Here is a 15456-nt window from a genome sequence, read left to right as displayed (position 1 = left end):
GAGAACAGAATGCCAAGCCACGATCTGGCCACGTGAATAAGTTGAAGTTACATCCTTCTAACAGGAAAAGTAACTTTCGTTATCATGGAATTATAACAAAACCTGCCAATTCAATATAAATGGAAAAAAAATATTATATGGAATTGAACGAAAATGAAAATTTGCTTGATAATTCAACTACGCTTGTTGGAGAACAATAAAAACACTACACTCAACAAGCCACCAATAAAACTCAACTGCCTAACCTATAACCAAAGTCTCCTTTTAATTTGTTTTTAAAAAAAAAGCGCTTGACAAACTTGCCCCGCATGCCGAAGTTGCCCCGGTCTTTCCTATATATAAAGTAACAGGAACTCAACATGAATGACTCGTGAGACGTTTAGCTTTGCCAAGAAGCGGAAATACGGAGAGGAGGAAGGTGGTGACTTCTTTCAGGAAGAGCGTGAAAGACAGGAAGTTGGAAGGCAGCTGATCTACTATCAAATAGTTGGGAAAGAGGGAGTCGCTACGAGAAGGAAAAGCTTTGCCACTTTGCCACAAAGCACAGCTAACAGGACAGAGACTATTTGGATTTGAGTTGTATAATAGCTGCTCTTGTAATAACAAAACTATTCAAATCAATTTGCCATTAACGTCTGTACATTATCTAAGGTAGACTAATCAAAATAATTTCCTTACATTACAGAACAAATTACAATTTTTTTCCTCGAGATTAGCCGATTAAATTATATTAAGTCTAGTGTATTATATAAAACACTAGGGTCTGGAGTTTTTTACATTACACTATGTTATGAATCGATTTTTTTCAAGTTTCGTCGTGTAATCCACATATGGTCTTTCGAGACTAAGATTAAAATCAAATAACAGAAATAAGTCAAGTTACAATTCTAATTCATATGATAAAAAAACTACATTTCTTTTTTAATCTACAGCAATTAAGATTAATTGCCTTCATGAATATAAATTATTAATTATCTTATTGTATAATGAAAGATAAACATAAGAATAACATTAATAAATGTTTATTTAAATAAAAACTAGTTTTAAGTGGCATCAATAACATATATTGTGATGAAAATATGTTACATTAGACAATGCTGATAAATATTTACTGGGAATATATAACATTACATAATAGTGTTAGGTACTGTACAATTATTAAATCTGTGATTAAAATCAAAAGAAAAAAGATTTTTTTATGTCATTTTTACTTTCCCGGCTCTGTTATAAATAACAAAAGGAAAGTATGGCGATGAATAAAGAAATGACCTCCCAAGATTTTTAAATTTTTGGACTAGGGAAACCTTGAAACGTCGATAAGTACAAAAAAAAATTCGATTTTTTTTTTCTGTATATATATGTGTGGGGGTACGATTTTGTTCATCCTCTTTGAAGCTTAATAACTCCTGTGCTTTTTGTCGAAAATTTCTGAAATTTTGAAGTTTGTGTTTGTGTTAAGGGGATTGATGCTATTAAATTTTGGTGGTTAAAGGTCGACGGGATGGAAAGATAGAGGGAGGGTCGTGTGTCTTATCTCGAGTAGGATCGGATTTAATTAATGACGATTTTACTCGTTATTAGCATTTACAATTTTGTATAAAACTCATTCCTACCCTCAAAATGAAGCTTTTTGCTATTTATAATAATTAAAAATATAAAAACTTTTTAAATAAAATTATAACAGATGACACCACACGCAGTTTCTAAACTGTGAAAGTTAAACAACTCGTTGTCGGGTTTTTTAAATAATAAATTAGAAATATTCATTTTTCTTGAATTATTACTTTATATAGATAGATGTAAGGATGCTTATTTGTAATAAATATTTTTTGGACTGCTCATCACAAATGATGTCATACGATAAGTACGAATATTATGAGATATTCTTCAATCTTTTATATCGAAATAGTTTTTTTTTATTCCCTGTTTGTATCGTCCCTTTTACATCACAAATATTAATAGTTCTTCCAGAAATTTACTCCAGCTCAAAGGATTCTGTTCAAATTACAGTCTATCAGGATGAAAATGTCATAGATATCACAACCCGATACAGTAAAAATGAAGCAAGAAGTAAACAGAAATGTTACATTTATTAATAAATAATTAATATTTACAAAATATTAAAGAAATTATATATTGAATTTATCGTTATAAGAGGGGAAAAATTTAAATGTTTACTTAAAATTATTATTATTAGTCGACGTTTTAGTAATTATAGTTCCAGTAAGAGAACGTGTTAAGTAAAATCAATGAATTATGTCAATATGTAACTACTAATATTCCACTCAATCCAAAATTGAATTAATCCACTCGATGAACAGTGTAAATATAGTTTGGTTGAGATGATAATGCGAATATGATACATTTAAGGAAAATTATAAATAATCAATAAATAGTATTTACAATTATTTTATTATTACAAAAATTATTAAATATTTAATTAACGATTTACGCGGGTAATTCTGATTTTTAAATTTAACACTAACGCTAAATATACAGTTTAAATAAGCAGTTTTATAAACTCTATAAATATTTAGAGTTTAGAGTGTTTGAACTGTAAATATATTTATAAAATTTCTTTAAAAGCTATGGACTTATAAACTCGAGAATTTAGTTTGTAATATATCTAAATTGTAAATATAAGAATTTTTACAATTGAAAAAATATTAGAAATTTTTGTATTAAGCATTTTGAATTTTATTTTTTATAGACGTTCTCCTTATTACATGTTAAAGTTTGACAGTAGTTGAAAATGACATTTCTTTCATTCATATTTCAATTTTAGCAAAACTCATCTTTGCGATCACATCACTTCTAAATTTAGAAATTTTTTCCCAATACATATCCGTGCGATAACTCATAAAATTGTCTCCAATAAATACTATATATATACACCGTGTATATATATATATATATTATTGAAAAATTTGCATTATAAAGATAATCAATATATTTTAGGGATAATGTTTAGGGATTTTTTAAAAAAATTTATTCACTCATTACTAAAATAATCTAGGTTTTCGTTTACAATTTTTTAAGAGGAAAATTTTATTTTTATTTTTCCGGCTCTGTTATATATATAACAGAGGGAAAAGTATGGCAATCGGTCAAAAAATGACCCCCAAAATTTTTACATTTTTAAACTTGGGGATCTCGAAACATCGATAAATGCAAAAGAAAAAAAAAAGAAGAAAAGAAAGAAAAATTTCAGGAGGTTTTTTGTATGTATGGATGTTAGTGTGTGGGGGCGTCATTTTGCCATTTTGTTTACTTTGTTTGAATCTTAATTAATAACTCCTGTGCTTTTTATCGAAAATTTCTGAAATTTTGAAGGGAGGTTTGTGTAATTAGAGGAATTGATGCTATTAAATTTTGGTTGTTAAAGGTCGATGGGTTTGGAGATAGAGGTGTCCTGCGCCGTATCTGGAGGAGGGCCGTACTTAATGACTATTTTATTCGTTATTGGTTGTAATTTGAAAAAATTCTGGACCTATAAATTCCCAATGTTGTATTTCTGTCTGTCTTTCTTTAATCTCGAAAACGGCCAATGGTTAAATAAATGATATTCAAGGCCAAATGTGGAAAACTTAGGGGCTAAAGACCTCGAGTAACTATATATGAACTTCCAGTATGGAGAGGAAGTCACGTTATTTCAATTCAAAAATTTTTCCCAGAAACGCGTTAGATAGATGACCGGCACGACTCCATTGCTAGTAGGAAAGTATAATGTACAGGGGGCAAAACACTACTAATCTGATGTGGAGAGCATTTATTTAAATTAAATAAATTAAAAATATGATTAAAAATTGCAGCCCGGAATTGTGACGATGTCACAATAAATAATTGCTCGTTACCATTTACAATTTTTTAAAAATGTAATGTTAAAACTACTATTTTCCATTTATCTCAATAATAAGTCTATATAATAGAGTTTTATATAGAATAAGTGTTACAATAAACTGAGGAATCGAATAACTTGGAAGCAGAGAGAAAATTTTGTTTCCAATCGATCAAAACCGATGCAGTAGAAGGATTAATGTACAGAACTTTATCGACTTGATTGAAAATTCTAATATTAGAAAAGTAATTAGAAATCATAAATAACAGAAAGCTTTAATTTGTTATAATTGGATCTATATTCTTATTAAGTTTTAGTTTTAATCTTTCCATTTAGAAGTTCAAATAATCCGTTTGAAATCAAATTTAATATCTGTTTTCGTCCAAGAATTTACATTAGATATATAAAGGGTCTTTATTTATAGTTATTGAATTCGAATGAATAGAACCCAGTTTAAATTAATAGATATTTTATATTTACTTTAAAGAATTTTTCTCTGTTAACAATGTCGCAAGACAATTTAAAATACAAGAGACAAAATTAATGATATATACAAAGCTTAAATACAATAGAGCGTCGTTTATCTGAAAGTCGGTTATCCGAAAGAATTCCAGTCGGCAAATTTAAATTTTCGCTAGTGCTGTGCAGCTGCTATCTGTGGCTATATCTTGGGCTACTTCAATATTTTTTTTTGTTGATGTGTGTGTTTTAGCTGGCAGCACTGGCACTTTTGTGTGGTGTTTTTCTGAGGACTGTGTGTCGTGCTGAATCGAACGTTTTTGATACTAGATCAACTTCTAAAGTATAATTTTTTTTGTTTTTATATTTTTCAATATATTTATTTCGTTTGTAAAAAATAAAGAAATAATTTTTAACGATACAATAGCCACGATTATTATTTTGAAAAGTTTACGTTAGGCTTAACATCGACGAAAATTCAAGGCGAAGCGACACGCAACGGAGAAAAATTTCAACATGGGATAGGTTATGTTTTTTCGTACGTAATCGGTTATCCGAAAAATAAGTTATCCGAATAACCCCAGTCCCCAATTGATTCGGATAAACGACGTTCTATTGTACCTTCAAAATATTCGATTACAATACGTTAACATAAAAAATTCAATTATTTATTCATTTAAATTCTATAATTTTAAATATTAACAATTAATAGACATTATTACCATTAGGGATTTTACCCTGCCTCTGGGGCAACAAAATATTTAATACAACTTTCTACTGCCGTCATCTCTTTCCCAGTATTTTAATTACAAACTTATGTAAATTATGAGTGCCTACTTCTGTAAGATTAATTAATTGTTTTCCATAATACTAAGTTGTATTCCAGTTAAACATATATTAAAGCTATTGCCTTCCAGCTCTTTGCAGTCCCTCAGAAATATGTAACGTAGAAAAGTCCATCAAGGACATTGTTGCGGTAAACAATTGATGTAGGTGTTCCTATATAGAATTTGTGCAATAATTTTTTTTAAGTCCATTTTGTCTGTAGATAGAGGATTGAATCGATGCCTTAATGATTTCGAAGAAAGATAATGTGAAATTCTTTAAGTTTGTAGATGTAATCCAAGGCCAATTTGGAGTTGCATAGTATATCGATGAGTTAATAATGAAGTTAAATAGTTTTACGTGAATTCTAATGTCGGTGATTTTTATTTTGTTACACAAAAAAATCAGATTATCAATCAAGGTATTTACATTATTAGTTATTTTTAATAAATAAATGGTTTAAAACCATCGTTCCGAGAAATTAATACTTCCAAGTAACCTATTTCGGTCGTAAGTTTCAGTTCTATACGCAAGTAGTATTTCGCTTCTTTCTCTGAAATTTTGATATCTTTCCAGAATATCACAATTTTTGATTTTTTTTCTTCGTTAATAATAATAAATTTAAAATTCTGTATGATTTACTCTGTTTTTAACAATAGTAGCAATTTTTTACTATCTTGTGAACGTTAAGAAAGCCAAGAAGGTTCTCTTAATACCCACTTATTATGGGTTCGGCCAGGGCCATAATCGGATGGCCTAGTGGCGAAGGATAAGACACTACTGTACTGTACTGTACCGTAAAGAACCTCAACACTCGGCCTAGCCACGTATGAAAATTTCTGAACTGACCACAGTGCCTAATCTCGAGTTATGCGAGTATCACGTGGTAGCAAGTCGTTCAGGGAGAACTGAAACGAGTTTATGAGAAGTCTAAATCTCAACACATCTCACATAAATCGAGACTAGACATCCTGGACTCGAATACTGATCTTGTAGAGTGGCAAAGTGATGTCTATACAGTCTTTTTCACTCTGTCGTCTATGTATCAGTTAGTCTACCACTAGTCTTCTATAAACAGATCTTTATTTTTCTTTTAAATCCGGAAAAAAATTTACAAATTTCTGGAACCGTGAGATCCTGGCTCTAAGCAGTTATCTAGTTTACCACGTCTAACATGTAAGTGCGGTCTCGCTGATATTCTTATTAATTACAACAGTAAGATCGATTACACTTTACATTGCCGTATAATAATCCATTTGTCAGTAGACTAAAAGTTTCGATATTTATTTTATTTGCAAAATAATTAGATAAATGATTACATAGAAAGTGAAATACAGCAATTAAAATATTTGATTTCGTAAAATAATTATATTATTAACACAAACTTTTTTGAGACTATATTTTATAGCAATAAAATTGATTTAATGTATTTGTCATTTTTATTAATTTTTTTCTTAAATTAATTTAATATTCGATTATTTTATGCACGACTTGCCATTAAAAATAACGATGTTATCGATTATTGTTAAAAGTCAGTTAAAAGATTTACTTTGCGATAAGTGGTGAATTGTTATATAGATTGAAAACGCCAGATAAATATATATCCAACAAAGTTTTCATCTCGAATTTATCTTAATTCTGGTTCATAGCAATTTTTAATAATTTAAAATTGAAACTTTTGTGCATTCAACGGTGAAGTTGCGTATTTCCAATATGTCAACATTGTTCTATAAAGCTAGATCTATTGTTAAGCTTCAATAAAATTTCTCGACTTTCAAGTTTTCACTTTCCTCTAAAGCGGCAGTGGGCTAACTTTTGCGGATAAGAGGCCTTATTGTAGCAATGAAATACAGGGGGAGCAGCACTTAAAAATTATACAATGTGCCCTTTATTCTTTTAACAATTGCCAAAAATACATGTACATTGCTTTATCTTTAATTTGAAAATTGTAATCTAATCAATTTAAATTTGAACGAACAATGAAAAAATCACCTGTTTATGAAATCGAACAAGTAGTAAACACATAAATACTGTAGTCATAAGGGCAGATTGGCGAATTTATTTTTTATCTACTTTATTTATCGGTAAAATTTTGGGCATTCCGGTTATTACTTACAGGAGTTGCACGAATTAGTTGCAAGGGGTTTGCCCACCTCTGCTCTAAAGAAATACGTGGATAAGTAAGTAACTAGACTTTTTCATACAATTCTAAGATTCTTTAACCTTTTTCACTTTAAAACAGAATCGAATATTATATCTGTAACGTTGCTTTTACTCTGATATTAAACCTATATCACATTTTTCCATGCACTATTAAAGTTTATTAATGGAAAGCTTTATTCACCTTTACGACGTTCATCCATTTACTATATAAATGATGAGAAACTTTATGGGTAAAGAGTCTCCAGACTACTTCACTCGTATCAACCTTTCACGCTTCAGTTTTCTGATATTCTCATCAATTCTTAATACGTAAATCGCTAAACACGACCACAGACCATTTCATCTTTCCATGTCTAAATTTAAATTATTTAAGTCAAATAATAATTGGCATTAATACGATTTTAGATTTAAATGTGCAAGTAATGCACGGGCATATTTTGTGTCGTAAATTATTACGATTTAATCTAAATAAAATCCAAGTTTAGAGTCATTTGGATAAATTAAACGGACGAGTTTATGTCGAATAATATAAGAAAATTTCTTTATTGTTCCTACAATTTTCGATAAAATGAGTTTTTTTTCCCCTTCTTAAAAATCGATAAAAATCGGAGAGAAGCTTATTGACCTATGACACTTTCCATCTCTAACTTCCACTTCCATTTCGATTTCTTGTGTACCATTTATATCATCATTCACGTGGCTTTTTACGAAATCTTTCTACTTTTCACTCGAATCGATAAATATGAGGTCCAAAACCATTTATACATTCCAAGTAGTACTTAAAACTGCACTTCCTAACGTTATTTCGTATATGCGCTAACTAATTCATATATAATTATCTAAATTTTAATATATATAAGATTTCTTACTTTTTATAAATTGTTTAGACAAATTTTTAATGTTTTCCCATAATTTTATGATTTAAAATGCTGTACAGGAAAATTTACACTTTTTTTCTTTCCAAAATTGCAATATTTATTATCTATACAAACATGCATATTTAATATCTATACAAATATTTATTATCAAAATTTACAATTTAAAATTTTACTAAAATTTATTATAATCTCAATTAGAAAGTAAAATTAGTTAATAAATTCATGATTTTATATTTATATCAATGATATAACGTTTAACTTAAGGTAAAGTAGAGTACATTAGTAACATTTCTTTATCTGTTACATCGAACGAATTTTATGGATTTTATATAGGAAGAGCTTACTCAAAAGTGAGTTTACTAGGACAAAAGTAGTGAAATTCATGTAAAAACACTATAAATTGAAGAATTTTCCACAACTTTCGTATCTTCCGCAAGATATAAATGAGCTATATACTATCTCACATCCATCTTTTATTGTTAAAAGTTTATATAAGTTCCTCGTTTGTAAGGAGGTCGGTTTTTACGAAGCAGGATGAAATAACAGTAATACTTGACCTAACTCCGGATAAGTGAAAGTAGTACGAGGTGACGTCACACTCGTCTTAACCCGATTTCCGTCGTTACATCACTCCATCTACCTTTAGCCAACTTATCGTTCCGAATCAAACGAGAATCTCGTACAATTTATCTAAATGGAGCGGATATCGATAAGTTACTTTAGGTAAAATGTAGGTTTGTGGTTACAGGAAGTGAAAAATAAACAATGAAAATTTATTAAATCCATTATGGACTATAAACACTTCAGAATATATCATTTCGGCTTACGTATTCCTCTTATTGATGCGAATCATCACACTAATCTCGTGAGGAATGCACATAAATTAAGCAAAATAATCCATTTTATAAGAGAAAAAATCGATAATAAAAGATTTTTAGAAATATCTTAGGCTTCTATGAAGATATTCCGAGCCGGAAACGACGCCCGAAGCGTATTATTTGATCCTAAAAATAAGTGCAGACGAGCCAGAAGGCAATACTGATGAGTTTTGAAATAAATTTACTGTTTATTAACTAAAGTAATTTAATCAAAAATGAGTTTATCATCAAATATTTTAATAGACGTATGCCTATAAATGCGGAACAAGTAAATGGATCAAGATGCCCATCAGCAGATGTTACCGGTGATGCATTAGAAGTGGAGAAAACGGAAGAGAGAGAGAGAGAAAGAGAAAAAAAGGTGTCAGGATTTATCTGCATCGAGGGGGGAATGCGGAAGAGAAACGATCTCTTTTTTCCCATTTGACTCGTGAGAACGGTGTCGTTTCAATTATTTCCGCACCCACCCTTTTTCTCTAAAGAAAAAATAAAAAATAAAAAAATGAGGCACGTATATTCACTTCAATTTTACTTTCTACACCGATACGGTGATGAATCGGAAGTTTGTCCTCGTTTCTATTAATCTAGGAACTGTTTAGTTAGTCTTTTCATAAACCGAATTCATTGTTAAAACCCTGTAAGGTCAAAAGATGACCCAGATTTCTCTGTATGCAGATAATTCAATGAATCGTCGGAACTGGATTTTCTCACATGATTAAATTAAAAATCTTACATCTGTGTTCGTCATCCGTTAGTTTAAAATGTATTATAGAATTAACTGATAAAGCTTTGTATGTATGTAACTTACAGTACGTTTCACTACTATTTATTTGTTGAATAATAGAACTTACTGCGTGTATATTGTTTCATCTTTTTAGGTTATTTTCAAGTTTTAGAAACGTTTCTTCTATACGTATGCAGCTTATTTTTGAGTGGAATTTACATCAGAAACCATTAAATCATCCGGGCAACGAGATCTCTATCTTGAAGTAAGTTTTGCTAACAAAGCATTTTCGTTTTTTTTTTTTTTATATTAATTCTCTTCGAAAAAATCAATTTTTAGTTACGTTTTTAGAATTTAGAACACCAAAAGAACCATTTAGCGCTAAATGATAACTAAAGAATTAATTGTAAATACGTGGGAAGAAGAAATAACTCATTAAAGGAAAACAATCGTTAAACAATTCTTTATATAATAAAGAATTCTGAAAATACATGAAGACAAATGTCATCGGGGAAAACTTCATAAAGTTCAAGGTCTAAGCATCTTATCTATCGGTCACACGTTTCTCTTGACACGGTAAGTATCCAAACTGTTTAAAATTGATTCGGCCCACGAGCATAATTATATGTTACTACAGTGCAATCATTCCAGATTGATAGCTAGGAGACGTTCAAAATTTATACAATTAAAATGCTTAATGCTTTTAATTAATTCCTACGTCGAAATTTATGTGAAGGAAACTTCACAAAAATGTATCGTTCTCTCAAAGTCGATAAAATCGAATTTAATAATAAATAAGAAATTAAATAGTGTTTTATCACGTGGAAAAAATCTTCGGAATTTTCTGGCGATGGTTAATTTGGACAAGGACACTAAAAATAGCCCATCCTCTGATGGATTTTTAATGTCCTTAACCGTGAATTTGTTAAAAGTCGAGTCTTTTCAGGAGAAATTTGATTTAGATTCGATAATAGTATTCAATAAAAACTTATTTTCCTTGAAATTCGAAAGTTTTCTCGTCGGTCGATTTCATTGTCGTAGAGCAGTCGACGTCTCTTTTGATTGAATTTAATTAGAAGTTTTGAGGTCACGACCTTGTTACTGCTTTCCAAGCAACCGGGACACTGACAATGCCGGTATACCTAACAAGTTTATTTACGCAGAGAAAGTACGAGTTAAAATCTTATGAGTATCCTCGATTTTGGATTTAATTCACGGATAACCAGCAGAATTTGCACACAGAAGGAAACAGGCCTGCCATTAAATGACGTCACTAGTAGGTTTTTTTTTGTTTTGTTTTTGTTTCTCTTTACAAATTAGCCATCGACCCGAGTCATTAATTTTAACGTCATCCTTATCTGGTGGCGGACAAAGGACAGAAGCTTTTCTACGTCACACAACGTAGAATACACTAGCTACTTACTACTTAGATTAATTTTGCTTAGAGTTTGCTGACATTAATAATTAAATTCGTGTAAAAATTCGAGGGAGGAAAAATATTTAGCAGAGTTGTGTTCGATTTGGTGGTTAGGAAATTTTACAGGCGCCGTGTTTTTGATAAATGTGGCGTCTCGAAAGAAATAAGACGAAGAAATAATATTTTCTCTAACAGAGTGAACCGTTATCAATTGAATTTCGCTTGGCATAACGGGTCAGCATCCTCTTTACCAAACTATGTCATTTCTATCGACTTACACGAAGAACTTTAAACATTAAAAAGTGAATCGTCCTTGATTAGGAAAAAATCCATTTGTTTGCTTCCCTCGAGAATTCTTCGACATTCGAATTTTATACACGTGGGATGTAACGATCGTTTCTTTAATGTTAATCTGTTTATTTCTTCAAGATTTCTTTTTAAAGTTTTGAAAAATTCATAAGTAAAGATCAATAACCTCACAGATATTAATTCAGATTTTTTATCCACTTTTTGAAAACTTTCATTAACCGTAAGTTTTCATCTAGATTAACAAGCAAATAGATTTTTTTACTCCCATTTCCGAGAATTTGTTGGAAAAATTGTGAATTTTATTTTATTATTAATAACTTAAGAATTACGTATTAGTTTGATGGACTTACGTCGTATTGACTCTTAACTCCTGACGTTGCAGAAGATTGTGTATTGCACAACCCTACTCTAATAATAAAGTATATGACGGCATAGGAAGTAATTACTATTTTATTAATTTAAATAAATAACTGAATCGAATTTAATGTAGTACGTAATTCCTTTATCCGCATACTTGCGTCTACACCGTGTTTTCGAGTTTTTAACGGATATGACGTTCGATCTTATGTCGTATTGTCGCTATCCAGCTAAAATTACTCTGCAAACTCCCCTTAAATTTACATATTAAGTTTTTTTCGAAGTTCTTTTGTATAAGAATGGCTTACGGTGACGTTCCTTTTTTAAACTTCTCAAAGATGGCATATTTTGTACTTAAATAACTAAAGAGTCGGCGAACGTTGCTAGGCGACTAAACAACTTCAAATTGATTAATTTTTTGGCAGGCGAGTGACGAAACCCGGCTTAATTGTTTAACAATTGAAAGCACTTCTCGTTTTTTTAAATATTAGAATATTCGAAGAACCTTTTAATAAATTGTTTCCTACGAAGGACGAGACGTATCTTCAATTTAAGTGTGATTCAACACTTAATTTACTTGTAAAAAATCGAAGGAATTAATTTTTCCCATTTTCTGCATTTCGATATGATTAATGTAGAAATATTTCATATTTTACTAAGGGTTATAAATTTTTATTTCACTTCACGTGACCGCATTTATAACTATTTATAGTTATTTTGTTGTCGGTTCCACGTCTGTCATTGTCACACCACCCGATGGGAAGATCAGGAAAGTTTGCCAGGAAGAGGAAATTCAACTTTGTTCTTTCAGAGATACTTGTCCAAAACATTTGCGATCTACAGATGAAAGCAGAACTTTCCTTTCTTCTTTTTTTTCCAAAAGATATATCATATTTTTGTGTCATTCGTAAAATAATTTTATTTTTTATTTTTTAAATTGTTGATAAATATCGGATCAAAAAAAAGAAACTGTTTATTGAAATTTCAATAAACAGTTTCTTTTTTTTGGAATTTATTTTTATAGAGGATGGCTTTATTTAATGTCATAAAACGATTTTATTAATATTATTACTTTTTAAAAGTCAGTAGTAAAAAAGTAGTTTAATTTTTTATATTTCTTTCTTGATTTATTCGGTGGATTTCTTTAATAGATTCAATTATAAGAAATAATTGGAAATGATTTACTTCCATTTTCTTTAAATCCTTTCCAATTTCATTTTTCGTTTTTCGTTGAAATGTATTTAAGACACTCTTTGGAAAAAAACAGAAAAATTGTTTTAAATTTGATAAAATTTCACTTTTCAACCGGATTGTTATCGTTTTAAACATTCATTATTCATAGAGAAGTCCGAAACGATGCACTTGCTTCATTGATCAAACGTCATTTCTGCGATATTATTCTAGCTTAAATTATGTATGTAACTATAAATTATTCATAGTATAATTCAAGTTATTGTAAAGTAAGTAAATTTATATTCAACTGCACTTCCTGATTTGACCTATAACATGTTGCAACTAACGTTTATTCCAGTTATTATTATTATTATTATTATATTATTTAAGTAAATAAATTAAACTTTAATTTGTTTTCGTCACGTCTCGATTAATACTTTAACAATTCGTAGTGTAAAAAAAATTAATTAAAGTCCTGGCAAAGTCCTTTTTTTGTTATATCACGTGCTCTTTAATTGTTATTCCATCTAATCAATCAATCACTGTTCGTATCGCGAATGTCGTTATATGTGCGTGGTCTGTAGAAGATATTAGAAGAGGATTTTCTACGTTTTATTGATTGTTTCCTCTTGGCCCACGTGACTAAAATAACCCGAACTCAAATGGAGAATTTGTATTCGATATGACATATAACCATTTTTTAGAATTATTGCTGTTTATAGACATTTCGAATTGAAATATACTACAGGGTTGAAGTGAGCATGAAAAATTATTATTATTATCATTATATATATATATATATACATTACATCAGTATTTCGTAATGACATTCAAGTAATGTTTTCAAAAATGATAACTACAATCAATCTTGAAAGGTTTTTATTCATTTATTATAAACGGATCAATTCTTTCCAAGAATATATTTTACGTTGACGTATTGTTTTTTTTTCTATTTTTTGTAAAGTGCGAATTTATAAATTCTTGAAGGTAATTTCGAAATTCTCAAATTGAATTCTTTTCATATTTTATTAATATAATGATTAAAATTACAATGTAAACAAAAGGAAGACAAAACAAAGAAATTGTCGAATTAAGGTAGTATTTTTAACTATATTTACCTACATGATCTTGAGCAATAAGGACAATGTCAATTCAATTTAATAATTCCCAATTATATATTATTACTTTACTTATGCACCTCTTAAGTGACATTTTGGTCACATTCTCTTTCTTTTTTCCCCTTCATTATGCTCTCGAAGCGGTAAGAACGAGAGAATGGACTCGTGATCTGGAATTTCAACCTACATAATACTGTCATTGAAATATTTCCGTCAAGGCATTATCGAAAATTCTTGTATTATTTTTTCGTTTTGTAATTTTCTTCCCTTCAACAAAAGCTCAATAACCTTCGGAGGAAATTAATTAGATAATGATTCATTTTCTCTACAAGTTCCCGGTTTGTGGTTGCAGATAAAAGATTGTTCAGAATGTTGCCTTGTAATCTGAAGTTAGTTAATGATTTCTAGTATTATAGCTCATTTTTTTTAAACTTAATACGTTTTGCACGCTTTATATTTCGTTACATTTATTAACCACCATTTAATCTATCGTAATATTATTCCGCATTAATGTTAAAATTATACGTATACAAGCGCTTAGAATTTTATATTTAGATCTCATTCGTATTTTATTTGACTTTACTAATATTTATCTTAATTAAAACTACCCAATGTTTGGAATTCTGAATAAATTCTGGAGTTAACAAGTAAAGTAAATTTAATCTTTTAGAAATTGACTGATCTACCTCTTGAAGAATTCTTTTCTGCGATTTTCATTTGTAAATACCAATTATAGAACTATTTTTTATTTTTAATTTCCTTTTTATTTAATTTCAGCAGCCATTTTCAAGCTATTATTAGAGTTTTTATTTTATTTTTATATTTTGAAAGGTAAGTCATTAAAAATTTATCATTATTCTTATCAACGTTTAATGATTCTCTAGTTATTAAACGTTAATAAGAATTCGAAAAATCAAAATGCCGTAAATGTATTTCGGTTTGCTTCCGGCATTCAATAAGTTACACGAACTTGTTTAAAATTAGTAAAAATTAAGACAAAGATCTGTCAAATTCAGTCATCTTTTATTCATTTTTAGTCACAGCAACAACATTACAGTGGCACTGACCTTCTTTTTATAGGCAGTTTATATTTATTCTTCTAAATATATCTTAATTATTAATTTTGAAAAAATACGAAATTAATCTTAATTAATTTTAAAATATTTTAAATTATAAACTTTGTACTAAAATTAATTTATTAAAACTTAATTTAGGGTAAATGAGGTGGTGAACACGTGTAATTGCTGTATAAACTAAAAAGTAGAGCCTCGTATTAATGTATTGTGTAGTTGAAAGTCACGCTTGTTGTGTGAGCCA

At 29.4% G+C, this 15456-nt stretch overlaps 1 long non-coding RNA gene across 4 annotated transcripts in view; it reads left to right on the top strand.

Moving 5' to 3' along the window:
• Positions 1-15456, top strand: part of LOC111637421 — a 53039-nt gene that overhangs the window by 19311 nt on the left and 18272 nt on the right. For 2 of the 4 annotated variants that reach the window (XR_002758695.1, XR_002758693.1), the window contains exons 3-4: positions 9920-10030; positions 10105-10606. This is a non-coding gene — a long non-coding RNA (uncharacterized LOC111637421). Of the gene's footprint in view, positions 1-9919; positions 10031-10104; positions 10607-15456 lie in introns of those variants that run through there. The other 2 variants (XR_002758694.1, XR_002758696.1) reach the window with 2 other exon arrangements.

The sequence above is a fragment of the Centruroides sculpturatus genome, unplaced genomic scaffold (genome assembly GCF_000671375.1).
Source record: "Centruroides sculpturatus isolate CEXI.00-Female unplaced genomic scaffold, Cexi_2.0 scaffold172, whole genome shotgun sequence".
Taxonomy (NCBI): Eukaryota; Metazoa; Arthropoda; class Arachnida; order Scorpiones; family Buthidae; genus Centruroides; species Centruroides sculpturatus.
The sequence above is the reverse complement of the archived record's forward strand: the minus strand, read 5'-3'. Positions and strand labels throughout refer to the sequence as shown.